The 12,905-nt window shown below is 40.5% G+C and overlaps 1 long non-coding RNA gene across 3 annotated transcripts; it reads left to right on the top strand.

Annotated features, from left to right (window-relative positions):
- Positions 1-5,143: 5,143 nt before the first annotated feature.
- Positions 5,144-12,381, top strand: LOC122830313. Of its 3 annotated transcripts, none has more exons than XR_006370506.1 (4): positions 5,144-5,425; positions 9,484-9,581; positions 10,236-10,363; positions 10,864-12,381. It is a non-coding gene; the product is annotated as an uncharacterized LOC122830313 (long non-coding RNA). The 3 variants fall into 3 exon arrangements; XR_006370507.1 differs by lacking the exon at positions 5,144-5,425 and adding an exon at positions 8,259-9,297 and having other exon boundaries at positions 10,236-10,295; XR_006370505.1 differs by lacking the exon at positions 5,144-5,425 and adding an exon at positions 8,259-9,297.
- Positions 12,382-12,905: the final 524 nt, after the last annotated feature.

Genomic DNA, 12,905 nt, shown 5'->3' with positions numbered 1-12,905 from the left:
AAGACTCAAAGAACAAGAGTCTGTATGCGACTTTGTGCCGTGTCCCTCTCCGTACTGTCACAGGCTGTCAGGGCCAGAGAGAGAGAGAAAGATGAGTCCGACAAAATGACAGCAGGACGACGCTTCAATCCCCCCATTGTGGTCGGGTTGGGGGTCATGAACCTACAGTGACTGTCAGAAAGGAGACAGAAAGCGTGTCGAGGGAAGAAGACACAGGGATCTATTTTCCATCATTTATTGTGATAAAGCAGAGGCAAAAAAAAAACCATAGCTCAAGTCTTCAACATGTGACATACTCGCCAATAAATGTTCTTTTCCTAACATATAATAAAGTATTTTTGAGTCTTTGGGTTTGGTTTTGTACAAGTAAAGATCAATAAAAGGTAATGTAATCACTGTCATATTCCATTCGTCTGTACAGAAAAACTGGAGGTTTGTCTGTTTGTTTTTTTTAAAACACCAGACTTTTCATTGTTTTTATGAAAATATAAAAAACAAGTATACACTTATGACAGTGGGTTTTAAGAGTCTTTGATGACATCGGTTCATGGTTGAAGTTCCTCTTTCTGAACTTAAATCAACATGTAAAGTCCGCAGCACCTCTTCAACCTTAGCTGGACCCAAGAAAAGGTCCCAGAGTTGTCGAAGACGTCCTGCCTTGTATCACAGAAAACTCCCCATCAGTCATCAACGACTACAGACCCGTTGCCATGACGTCCCGCATCACAAAAAGAATCCTGTCGGCCCACCTGAGGAAGCAGGCGAGCTCACATCCAGACCCCCTCTAGCATGCTTGTCACCGTGAAGTTGGAGTTGATGATGCCGTCAGACACCTGCTACAACAAACCCACCGTCATCTGGACGAAGCAGGCAGCACTGTGAGGATCGGGTTCTTTGATTTCTCCGGTCCGTCTAACACAATTCAGCCTGGTCTGCTCTGTGGGAAACTCCATGACTATCTCACTAACAGACCACAGTTTCTCAGACTGAAGGGCCGTGTGTCTAACCAGACCAGGTGGTCACTGGAGCACCACAGGGCACCGTACTCTCACCAATCCTTTTCACTCTCTACACTTCCGACTTCCAGCCCAAGTCCGACTTCTGTCATCTGCAGAAATACTCAGATGACTCTGCGGTTGGTGTGTTTGTCGGAGATGAAGAAGAATCTCAGTAGGGAGATCTGGTGGAGAGCTTTGCGGCACGGAGTGAGATCAATCATTTGATCTCGAATAAAAGGAGATGACTGTAGATTTCAAATCAAACCAGGTTAGATCATGAGGGCAGAAGAAGCGGAGGTGGTTGAGGGATATTCATATCTCTGCGTTCTTCTGGACTTGAAGATGCAACAGTGAGGCCGTCTACAAGACAGGACAGAACAGACTGTACTTCTTGAAGAAGGTAAGGTCCTTCGAGGTTTGCAACAAGATGCTACATATTTGATAACTGTTGTCGAGCGTAATCTCTTCTGACTTTATCTCCTGGGGCAGCACCACTTTTAGCAACCTAAAAAGGCTCAACAACCTGATAAAGAAGACCGGTTCTGTTCCGGGAATGACTGTGGAGCCTCTGGAGATGATCGTGGAAAGAAGGATTTCAAACCAAGAAAACTGTGTACAATCCTGAGCCTCCTCTTCATGAGACTGTCATATAAAACCAGCGTCTTCAGTCAGAGACTTTTTCACACTTGCTGTAATGCAGGCTGCTACAGGAGATCCTTCCTGCCCGCAGTCAATGGCATCTGCAACAACTCTTTAAACGACCTTGTGTAACATGAGTTACAACAACACTTAATTTCAGTTTGGGATCAATAAAGTATTCTTAAATCTGAATCGTTTTGATGTGTGCATGGATTCCATGTTTTCAAATGGACCAATATTAGAAAACACATCGATTGAATAAACATGGACTCTTGTTATCCTGTGGTCACGAAATCTTGTTTTCTGAAGTAATATTGAATTTGCATGTTTTTAAGTGCTTCACTTAAAAAATTTGTATGGTTACTACTGTTGTCTGTCATAGTAGATTTTCGCCAGTGACACACAGGTTTCCCAGCTCCACCGGCAGGAAGTGCTACCTTAGCAACCGGAGGAAAACAAAGGAAGTTCAAACCACATGTTTCAAATTCCAGCGCTTTTCTTACCCGAGCAAAGGAACCAAAACCAGGGAGGGAGGGATGTAGAAGGACGGGAAACAATGAACAGCACACACACACACACACACACACTTTCCACCCCCCCCCCCCCCCCCCCAAGAAGACTCAAACGTTCAAACTGAAGAGCCACAGTCGTACAGATGGCTAGACACAAACAAAAGGTCAATTATGAAGTGCTGGTTGGAAAAAAATAAATAAAAGCAGCTATGCACATATTTCATGAAACAGTGGCAGGGCCGAGGTCATCTATCACGCACTGAAAATTTCACCACAAAAACAACCATGCCGAGGTCAGAAGGGAAATCTTAATATAAACTCAAGTTAGGAAAAAGAATTATTGTTTCGGTAGAAAACAGGAACTGTATCGTTCACATTTCTTGCAAAGAGACAAAGCAACTTCTTTCCCTTTTGTAAAAGTCTCCCACACAGTCAACGCAGATTGTGACTGTTTGCTGTAGCGTCGATATTCAAGATCCTCCAGAGGTAGTTTTAAATAAAATGAGACATTTTACTTAACATATATGACACACGGGAGGCGACGTCTCTCTCTCTCTCTCTCCATTCATTTCCCACTGAAGAAGCACCGACAATCACTTGCCCTTTCTCCGGCCAAGCCACCAGCGAAATTCATGCATGTGAAATTTCAGGCTCACACACATAACGACAAGAACGACAAGGAAGCTGAAAAACGTTCGACTTTTGTTGTTGGGTTCACCCCGAACTGTCGCATACGCTGTCGTCGGTCGTTCTCAGTGTGTGGAGCCCGTTACTCTTCACCTCGTCTGACTTTCATTATTCGTTTGACTCCTACATTTGTCCCCATAAATCATTACATCAACCCTCCCTACATCCTCAGTTTTACTCCATCCTCTTTTCTCTTACTGCAAGATCCTTTTTTATAAAAGGTTCCTAACAGTAAGAGTGCTCATTATGTCTTCTTTAGCTTATAGAAGCATAACTCTAGCTAACTCAAGAAAACCTACGCTACCCTACCGATTAGCTTACTAAAAAAAAAAAAAAGAAGAAATGTTTTAGGCCTAAACAGAGAGGGCGTGTCTCACAAACTAAAACTGGGAGCTGGTTCCGCCGTGTCTGAAAAGCTTTGGCACAAGATTTTGCAACGTTCTTCTCATTCAACCTGAACGTTTTGTTGATAACGGCTTAACTTTGGTGCTAAGAAACACCGTGGCGTTCTGAAGTCATGGATCTGTGCAAACCTGTCAGGTCTTTCTTTTTTCCTTTCAATGATGAAGGAAAATCTGTATATATATATGTGTAAAAAAAAAAACAACAACAACAGAATACCTGATAACTGGCTAAACTTGAGTAAAAAAAAGCTTATTTAATCCTGCTGATCTGATGAAATACATCACGCTGTTTGTGAAGAAATGCACCTGCATGTTTCTCTCCCTCTGCCCCTTTCACCTCCTCCCTCCCACATTCTCTCCGTTCTGACAGTGTGATCCATGGGGGCATTATCTTTCCATTATCTGTCCCTCCCATAATCATATCCCTCACCTCGGCCGGCGTCTCTGGAGAATATTAATCAGCTCACAGACAAGACTAATCACTGCTCTGTGGCTATAATGGGAGATGCAGTCAATCTTGCCAGCGTGCACGTGCACACGGAGAGGAGCAGTTTCCAATTAGTGAGTGACTCCCTCCATGCCTGTGAATAAAAAAAATAAAAAAAAGCTAAAATCTTCATCAATCGGAACACTAAACGTTTGGCACATCCAGATTCGCCTGCTTTGACGACATATTTACACAAATGCATTTAGCTTGTCACTTTGAGCTGCTACATTTTGAATAAAGGGCTCTCATGTAAAAGCCACAATCCACCTTAATGTGTTATTGTTCATGTCAAAGATGGAAAGAAGTTGTTATTGCACAGCAACTGCGACAAAGACAACATATTGTGCCAGTAATTTGTAACAATCTTTCTTCTTTTTTTATTTTTAAATCTGCAACATTCAGCTTAGGGAACGTTATTCTGGGAAATACTAGAAGTTGCTGCACATGCCTGAATGTTGTTTTGACGCTCAAATACACTACAAAATCTTATCAAGTGCTTTTGTGTCGTTTCTAATGCAAAAAAAATCTTCGTCCACTTGAAATAAGATAAAAGTAACTTACAGGAAGCTTGTAAGTTACTGACACGTTCCAACCGGCAGATTATTTCACTTACAAAATGAGAAAAATGTCTTTTTGGTCCGGATGAAGTGAGTCGAAGGACTTTCCTGAGGCGACTGCAGGTTTCTTGGTAGAATCTGAATGCTCCCTTTTTATGTTCAACAACCTTTATATTGGAAACTCAGTGATTTATAACCTGCACCTCCTCAATACCACCATAAAAAAAGGCCTTTCAAATCAGCAACACAATAAGTTGTACTACTTTTCTTTATTTAGATGAACCAATACTAGGACAACCAGGGATTTACTAATCAAATTAAACGTGTGTCTACAGCTGTCACCATAACAAATTTTACTGGACGATAAATTGTCCCTGAAGTTATCGCAATAAACGATAATATTGTTGTTATATTGTTGTTAGAGTCCATTTCCAAGTAATATAATGAGAGTGACATAATAACACATTCTGAAAGATCAATAAAGTTTCATTTCTAAAGAACATTTACCACTAAAACTGGAAGACATTTCACATATCCAAAATCAATAAAACAACAAAGACAGGAAAATGAATTGATTGTCTCTATAAACAAAAATGTCCTTTTTGCCATCCAGTTTTCAGTAGAAAGACAGAAAAGAGAAAAACGACAAATCGTGCAAATGGAAATTATTGAGCTTGTTTTAGTTTATCCTGCGATTAACTGATCTAGTTTGCTTATCGTCCAGAAGGTAGGTGAAGCAGATGAGTTACTCTATGTAATCTAAAAACAAGGTTTCTGACTTCACATCCATGGAACTGAAGTAATCTGAGAGCAGTAGGAAGCACAAAGAGTAAAAAAAAAAAATTGCGAAATTTAGCCTGCATCCAAAAATCCGCCCATTAATCATCTTGCAAATTAATAAAGCCCTTCCTAACGAAAGAACCACCGAGAGGGGAAGAAAAGGGCAAAAGATGAAAGGATCCACAGCTTTCCCCCCTCGACGGACCAAAACTAGATTGTTCTTGAACATGAACCGTCGCCCCGAGGACGACGACAAGCGGAGGAGAGAAACGGAGGGATGAAAAGAGGAGGAGTGTGGAAGATCAGAAGCTGAGGAATGCCTCTTGCCATGGGGATGCAAAACTACAAACCGTATGAAACTGTAAGTGTCCGCGTGTATGTGCTTGCAGGCTCAAAACGCGCATAAAAGACGAGGTGTACTTTCGTACGTGCAATGTCAGCTGCTCGCTAAACACGCCGACAGAGACTTGCCGTCTCTCAGCGCTTCCTCAAACTCCCAAAACTGATCTCCAAGAGAAACATCAAGGTGAAAGACCTGTTAGCATGATACTGGAAAGATAAGGAATGAGCGGTTATATGAAAGATAAGGAATGAGCTGTCGATGACTATGTGTATGTGTGTGTGTGTGTGCGTGTGTGTGTGTGTGCGTGAGAGTGTGTGTTTGTACTTGGGCCATAAATCCTAAGGGGGACTAAAGCAGACACAGCTGTTTCACACCAGTCCAGATGTCGCAGGCAAAAGATCCACAGCGATATTACGACGAAGGAAGACATGACCAGGCCCATACTACACACATCAAAGACTGCGGACTAACAGACACGCATTGTGGAGAAGAAGAAGAAGAAGGAAAAAAAAGACACAAACACACATTACAGATGGCGTTAGGTCTCGGCGAGCATCAGAAGAAGCTTTGAACCAAGTGAACTGGCTTTCCCAGTAGGGCTGCAGATTTCAGGTGGGGGGTGTAAATGTGCCAGAGTAAATATTTAACCTTAAGTAGTGCTTCAGAGCTTTTCTTCTTCTTTTTTTTGACTTCTTTTAATGATTGAGCTACTTTATTTGCAACTCCCACACCTTGAAAACATCCCTGTCCAGATCTTTGTGGGCCCGTTTTGAGCGTTGGAGCTCAGTTTTGCTTGACCCATTCATTTTGTTCCTCCCTACAGTTTTATATTGGGTTGTTCAGACATTTTTGCTGCACGGATTCCACCTGAAAACGACTAGTTTTCTATGAAAAAGACACTTCTCAGGTCTTTTTCTGATGTAAGTGAAGCAAAAGGGAAGCAGTGGTTTAAACATGTGTGGCGATGACGATGCCAGGGTAAGCCACAAATGAATGAAGTGGTGATATTTCATAATAAAATTATGAAATTAAAAATAAACAAACACAGCATATAAAAGGACATTTTCTACAAAAAGTTACTCAAGTGAATGTAACTCAGTAAATGTAGGTAGTCACCACTCAACTCTGACAAACTCCCAACAATAAGACATTTTGGCAGCAATGGAAAAAAACGGTGTCGATACATTTGTTTTCTCAAAATACAGCCACCAACGTGAAACGGAAAGAAGAACAGCGAGGAATCACGAGTGCCTACCACGTTTTCCACTAAAAAATTCTTACTCATTATCAGTGTTGTTCAGTACAGCCCTGATGTGGGTCCAAGCTGATAAAACGACTGAAACAATGGTGCCTTTTACAATGTAGATGTCAACAAACCAGATTCCACGTCTCTTATCTGTTCATTTCTTTAAAAAAACACAAACTACCTTCAATGTAAAAGTAAAACCAGTTTTGCATGCCAACACTCTTATTTCACCGTTTTCTGTTATGTGGCGGCGGCGGCGGCCTGGAGAGTTTCAGTCTCCCATCAAGTCATTTATAGGGGACTAGTTCTCCATCGCTGACCTCCGCCTCTCGTGTTGCACTGAGGGCTTCATCGTATACTACCTGTATCGGGTTTCCTGCGCAGGATGTTTTGAAAGTAAAACTAGCATTTTTCTGTCTTTCTTGACACGTTCACATATGGGTTCAGGTTTCCCAAGACGAGCACACACACACACACACACACACACACACATGAGCACACCAACTGACATCTGTTGCAAACATACAGTTGTGTGCAGAGGCAACGTTACAAAGAGAAATTCCTCAGACATTAAAGCAGAACATCATGAACGTTATCTGACTGAATGAACTCGTCACGCCTCGTATTTTCTACATGATTTATCTTTTTCTGACGCCTGCTTGGGAAATGGCTTACAACGTTTCACGCGCCACTTCCTTGCATTACTTTTAAAGTATGTTTACAGAAACACATCCGTCAGATTCCTGCGTTTAATTCACCACCGGTTTACTGATAAGTCATATTGTGAAACTACTAGCTCCCTGTCACTTTTCATTGCTGATCTTATTGGGGTAGTCACTCTCATTAGTATGAGTAAAAAAATAGGTTTAGAACGCTTGGATCCACATTTACTGTAAAAATTATTATTATTATTATTATTATTATTTTATTTAAATCAGAATTTACTCTTTACATGTAAAAAAAACGAGGGCTTCAAAAGCTAAGAAAAAAAAAATCATAATCCCAACAGAAAACTCCCTGTTGAAATGGGCAAATAAACATCTCATGCAAATCAAATGTACATTATAGAGAGATTCAGCCTCTGTCTCAATAAATCTGGAGCAGGTTGCTCAATGTGCAGGACACATTATATGGCTGCTGTGACTGACCTTTCAGTGCTGTAGGATTTTATAAACTGCCAATACCAACCGAGCTACACTAAGAGCAACCGGGGGAGAAGAGGCGTAAACCTGAGATGGCGATGGGTTTAAATTAAAGGTTGAAGGTTGAAGAGTTAGCTGGTGACTGCAGGTACAGATTGGTGGCAGGACGTTCAACAGGAAAAAAAACCAAAGCTTGTCCTCACTCAGATGAAAGCAAATGTTCATTTTTTGCACATTTTTGTAAAATAATTTCTCACAAACAAGTTTGAGTAAAAGCCTTTTTCACCCAAACGTACATTTAACATCCACAGGTACAGAGTTGGGTAGTAACTAGTTACATTTACTCAATTACATTTATGTGAGTAGATTTTTTTTTTTTTACTTTACTTTTAGGAGTAGTTTTACCGTGCTCTACTTTTAAAGTTTTATTGAGTAATTTTATTATGAAGTATTTCTACTCTTACTTGAGTAAAATGTCTGGATTCTCTGAATGAAGAACGAACATATTCAACCGAAATTAATTCACCAGTCACAGCTTTTGTTCAAGTTTTACATTGAAAAATTTTCTTTTACCCCATTTTATTTTTTGTTACTTATGTAAATTATTGTCATTTTGGTCCTTAAAATACCAACATTTTCACTCAAATTTTATTTTGGTCCATTTGATGATGCACATTTTAAATATTAAGCGATTGATAATTTGATCCGTTACTCTACTTGAGTAGACATTTTATCTTTTTTTTTCTTTAACTCTTACCTGAGTAATTTATTGGATGGATACTTTTATATTTTCACTTGAGTGCAATGTTTGGGCTCTCTGTCCTCCTCTGTAGATGTACCAGTCATATTTGTGATGAGTTTTTTCAAAATTGGCGCGTTTCCATCATAATTTCAACATGTGCAATATGGTTAATGGAAACGGGGTTGTAGTAAAGTCCTTCACGTCATCGTGGCGAGACAAAAATGAGTGGGAAACATGGCGGCCTGATCACCAGAGAGATCCATCACAGCCTCATGAAACGGCTGTTGACTCAGCTGTGCTGTGTGAGGTATAAGCCACGGAGACCACCTCAAACACACCTCGGTCAGGGAGCGCAGGTACTCAACCACTCTAAAACAACACCGAAGTGTGAATCTTTCTGTAGTTTATCCACACAAGGCCCATCAAGGGCTTTGGCTCTTTGTATGGGCAAACCCTAATTACAGCCTGGACAGCCATGAAAAAGCTTCCGTTCTGACATCAAATGCAAAGTCATTGAAGTACAAAGGCTTTCATTTTTTTTATTTCACCCTCCTTTGTTTTTGATGGCAGAAGGCGCGTAGAACCGAGGAGGAAACGGCGAATGGATAACGCGACTTACAGGGAGTTTGGCAGAGGAACGGATTTTGTCGCAGACAATAGCGAAGACAAAAATGGCACCGGGGAGACAGACGAGAATGAACAAAAAATGGAAACATGATAAGAATGATGGATGTTGGACGAGAGCTCCACTTGCGTATCAGTGAGTGTGTAAATAGCTGTCGGTTTTTGGTGGACAGGATAAAAGAGCGTTGGAACAATGGCGCAGACGAGATGATTCACAAACATTATGAGTGGTTTTTACATCATCCTGGTTCAGTTAGAGACCACACACTTGTGTGTGTTGGACGAACATTTCTGAAATGGTTTTCCTCTCTTTGTTGCATAGAAACAACAATGGTTTGTGCTGCACCACTTGGGGAGGAGGAACCAGTTATCCCAACGCAGTCTGGAAAACTCAGAAAAAGTAGAAAGTTTGAGTTACCGGTAAGTATTTTAGGTCTGGATGGATATGAAAAAAGAAACTAGAAAAGCATTTATATTTCCATACACTTATATCTTTCCCATCCTCTAAATTAACCCATCCATCTGGCTATCAACATGTCAATACATCATTCCATCCATCCACTTATCTCTTATTTCCACTAATTACTCCATCCGGGTTTCATCAAAATGTAGAACTGAAATCTCTTAATCAAAACTTAAAGTACACAAAGTAAGATTAAAACTATCTCAAAAACCAATATATTATGCCCCAATTTTCTTTAGTTTTCCACCAGACCTTGTTGGGTTTACTCATATGTTTTGGGTAATTTTCATTCCACAGGATCTAGTTCTGCTTGAGCTTACCGGTAGTTTTTTATTTTCCCCTCTTTCTTTCTTTTGGTCTGGAATTGTCCCTAAGAGCTGTCTTCTTGATTCTTTCATGAATGTTGGGAAAAATATGAAAGTGAAAGGTTTTATGCTGTAAAATCCAGATGTTTTCACATGACTATGTTGAAGCAGAAAAACATTAAAGATGGCTTAAAGGAATGGAGTATTGGTTGTCTCTGGGTATTTAAAGTAATTATTCAGGTGTGGTGTCAGGAATGCCATCTTTCGTTGATAAGAGTTTATTCTTGTGTATTTGTGTTTGTCTAGGACCAAATCATTTGCCGTGTTCCTGTTTGTCTGAAGCATGAACAGACGGTTCCTGTGTAGGTGAGGATGCAGAATTATTTCAGTGGGTACGTGTGAGTTTATTTGGAGAAAGGGGCTGTGTGTTTATGGTGAGTGTCCACATGCGTGTGGTTCTTCCACATAATATCCGCTTCTCGCTTTTGTACTCCAACGGCAGATTTGATTGTTAGTAAATTTAATTTGAATCTTGGAGCGACTGTGTTTTTAGGCTTGAGATGAAACCTAAAAAAAATACACAAGTGATGTTCAACCCTACTAAAAGTGCTACTAAAAAATCCAGCTACTTACATGAAATAAGATGGCAGATGTATTATCTTAAAGAAAAACTAAAGGATGGGAATTGCTGTTTTCTTTTAAAGTAATTATTCAGGTGTGTGATAAATGCCATCTTCGGATTTGTGTATTTGTGTTTGTTCTAGACCAAATTATTTCAGGTTTGTTTGTTTGTTTAAGCATGAACAGACTTCGTGTAGGTGAGGATGCAGAATTATTTTCAGTGTGAGTTTATTTGGAGAAAGGGCTGTGTGTTTATGGTGAGTGTCCACATAAACGGCAGATTTGTCTCTGTTTTTATTCCTTATTTTTTCAGATGTGGATGTTTGAAAGATCAGAGAAGGACGATGACCGCCTGTCTCACAGCAAAATGTTTCCTTCTACAATCAAGCGACTTATTATCTAGTACTGATTTTAAATATGCTTTTTCTTTTAAACGGTGTAGATAAATCCTACGAACTCTTGGTTTTCTGAGAAAAGGTCCAGGTTTTGTTGAATTTGTTTAATATTGCAACCAGAAAGCTGAGTTACAATTTAAAGAGACTTAATATTCTGAGCTGTTGGATTTGAAAAGGGGATAATACAGTTACTTTGAAATGGAAATGTTTTTTTGTTTTTTTTATTTCACTGTGGTTGTGGTGAATCGATACCTTACTAAAACTAAAGTAGTCTTTGTTTGACGGATCAGCAGTCAAGCTTGCTGCTACTCAGAAGAGGGCTTATTTAGGAGTTAATTTTTCAAATGTAAAACATGCTTAACAGGAAAATGCCCCTTTAAACATTGAATGCTAATTACATGCATAACTCAGCTGTACAGTGGTGATGACAAAAGATGGATCAACAGCCAGTATCCTGCTTTTTTATGTTTGTAAATGCCTTTTTTGTCTCCAACATCTATGACATAAATGTGCATCATCATTATTTTCACTTTCTCCCACTTAGAAAGAAGATCAGATCCCAAATGTTGGGTGCCAAACCAAAGTTTTACAGCTTCCCTGTTGTCCACTCACTCACTGTGTACCTTTTTTTGCAAAGGCAGGTTGACACGTTGTACAAAACATATTTTACTCTCGAGTAGCTTTTTACATCTCACCAATTCATGTGACTTGTTTTTAAACCAGCTCCATGTTACTGAAAATAGTCTCCATTAAAGTCCTCCTCCCCTCGGCGACACACCCAAAGCAGTCATGAATTTCTATAAAAACCCCAGAACTATTTTGCGATGGCCACGTTTTTGTATGCAAAGCAGTTAACACACACAAACGAATTCATGCAAGGAACAACAAACACCGCCTAATGGTGACCCTGGGATGCACACACTCTGTGTGCTCACACCAACATCACAAGCCAAGTTCTTGACAAGCGACTCCAAGCAGTCTCTGCCTCCTCCACATGCTTCATAATTGACCTTCTGTGTGTGTCTGGCCATCTGTGTGACTCTAGTCGCCCTGTTTGAACATTTCCATCAACCCGTCTCTGCTCATTTCGTTTGTCCTCCGTTTCTCCTCCGCTCCCTTTGCCCGTCCAATCACACTCTGCAGCCTTAAATGACAAACGCTGTTCGTGACTGCTTCCTCATCTTGGGTCTTATCTCCGGTCTAATGGAAGATTAGCTGCCTCAGGACGCCAGCGTATCAGCCCGTGTTTTTGATGTACATCAGTTCATGCGCCGTCGGCGATGCGGTAACTACTGGCCATTCTTTTCATTTGCTCTGGATTCAAAGTGGATAAAAGTGTCAAGCGAAAGTTTGAGATCTTAATATTCTGCAATAATGGAAGATGAGCTTAAGATACCAGACGGAAATAAGTTTGTTCATTGGAGTTTGCTCATGGGTTGGTGCCAAACAACGGTGGTCGTTTGGCGAGAGGCGGGGTACACGCTGGCAGGTCAGCAGTACATTATAAGGCAACATTAGCTGCGTTTCCGTTGACCACATAGTTATGCAAATTGGAATTATGAAAATAAATTTGCTTAATCACAACATGACAATCTTGGGGGGGGGGGGGGGGGGGACACCCGGTTTTCGATAAAGGACAAATTGGTTTGTCGGCCGTATCAAAATTATTGCATTTCGCAAAACTGAAGGATGTTACTACTGGCAAAAACGACAAAGACGACGACAGGAAGTGGTAGGAGGATGATGGCGGGGCATGTTTTTTAACTACTTAATTAACTTATTCACATGTGATTTTAATTGCGTTTCTTATATATTTACAAGATCTTGTGCGCATTTGTAATGGAAACACAGCTGGTGAGACGAACTCGCACCTGAGAAAACAAACCTAGTCGTCATGTTTCTGGACTGAAGCCCGATCACGGGTACCCTGAGAGAACCCGTGATCGGGGATGACATACAG

Source organism: Gambusia affinis, linkage group LG04 (genome assembly GCF_019740435.1).
Source record: "Gambusia affinis linkage group LG04, SWU_Gaff_1.0, whole genome shotgun sequence".
NCBI lineage: Eukaryota > Metazoa > Chordata > Actinopteri > Cyprinodontiformes > Poeciliidae > Gambusia > Gambusia affinis.
Note: the sequence above shows the minus strand (reverse complement) of the source record. Positions and strands in the feature narration are given on the sequence as shown.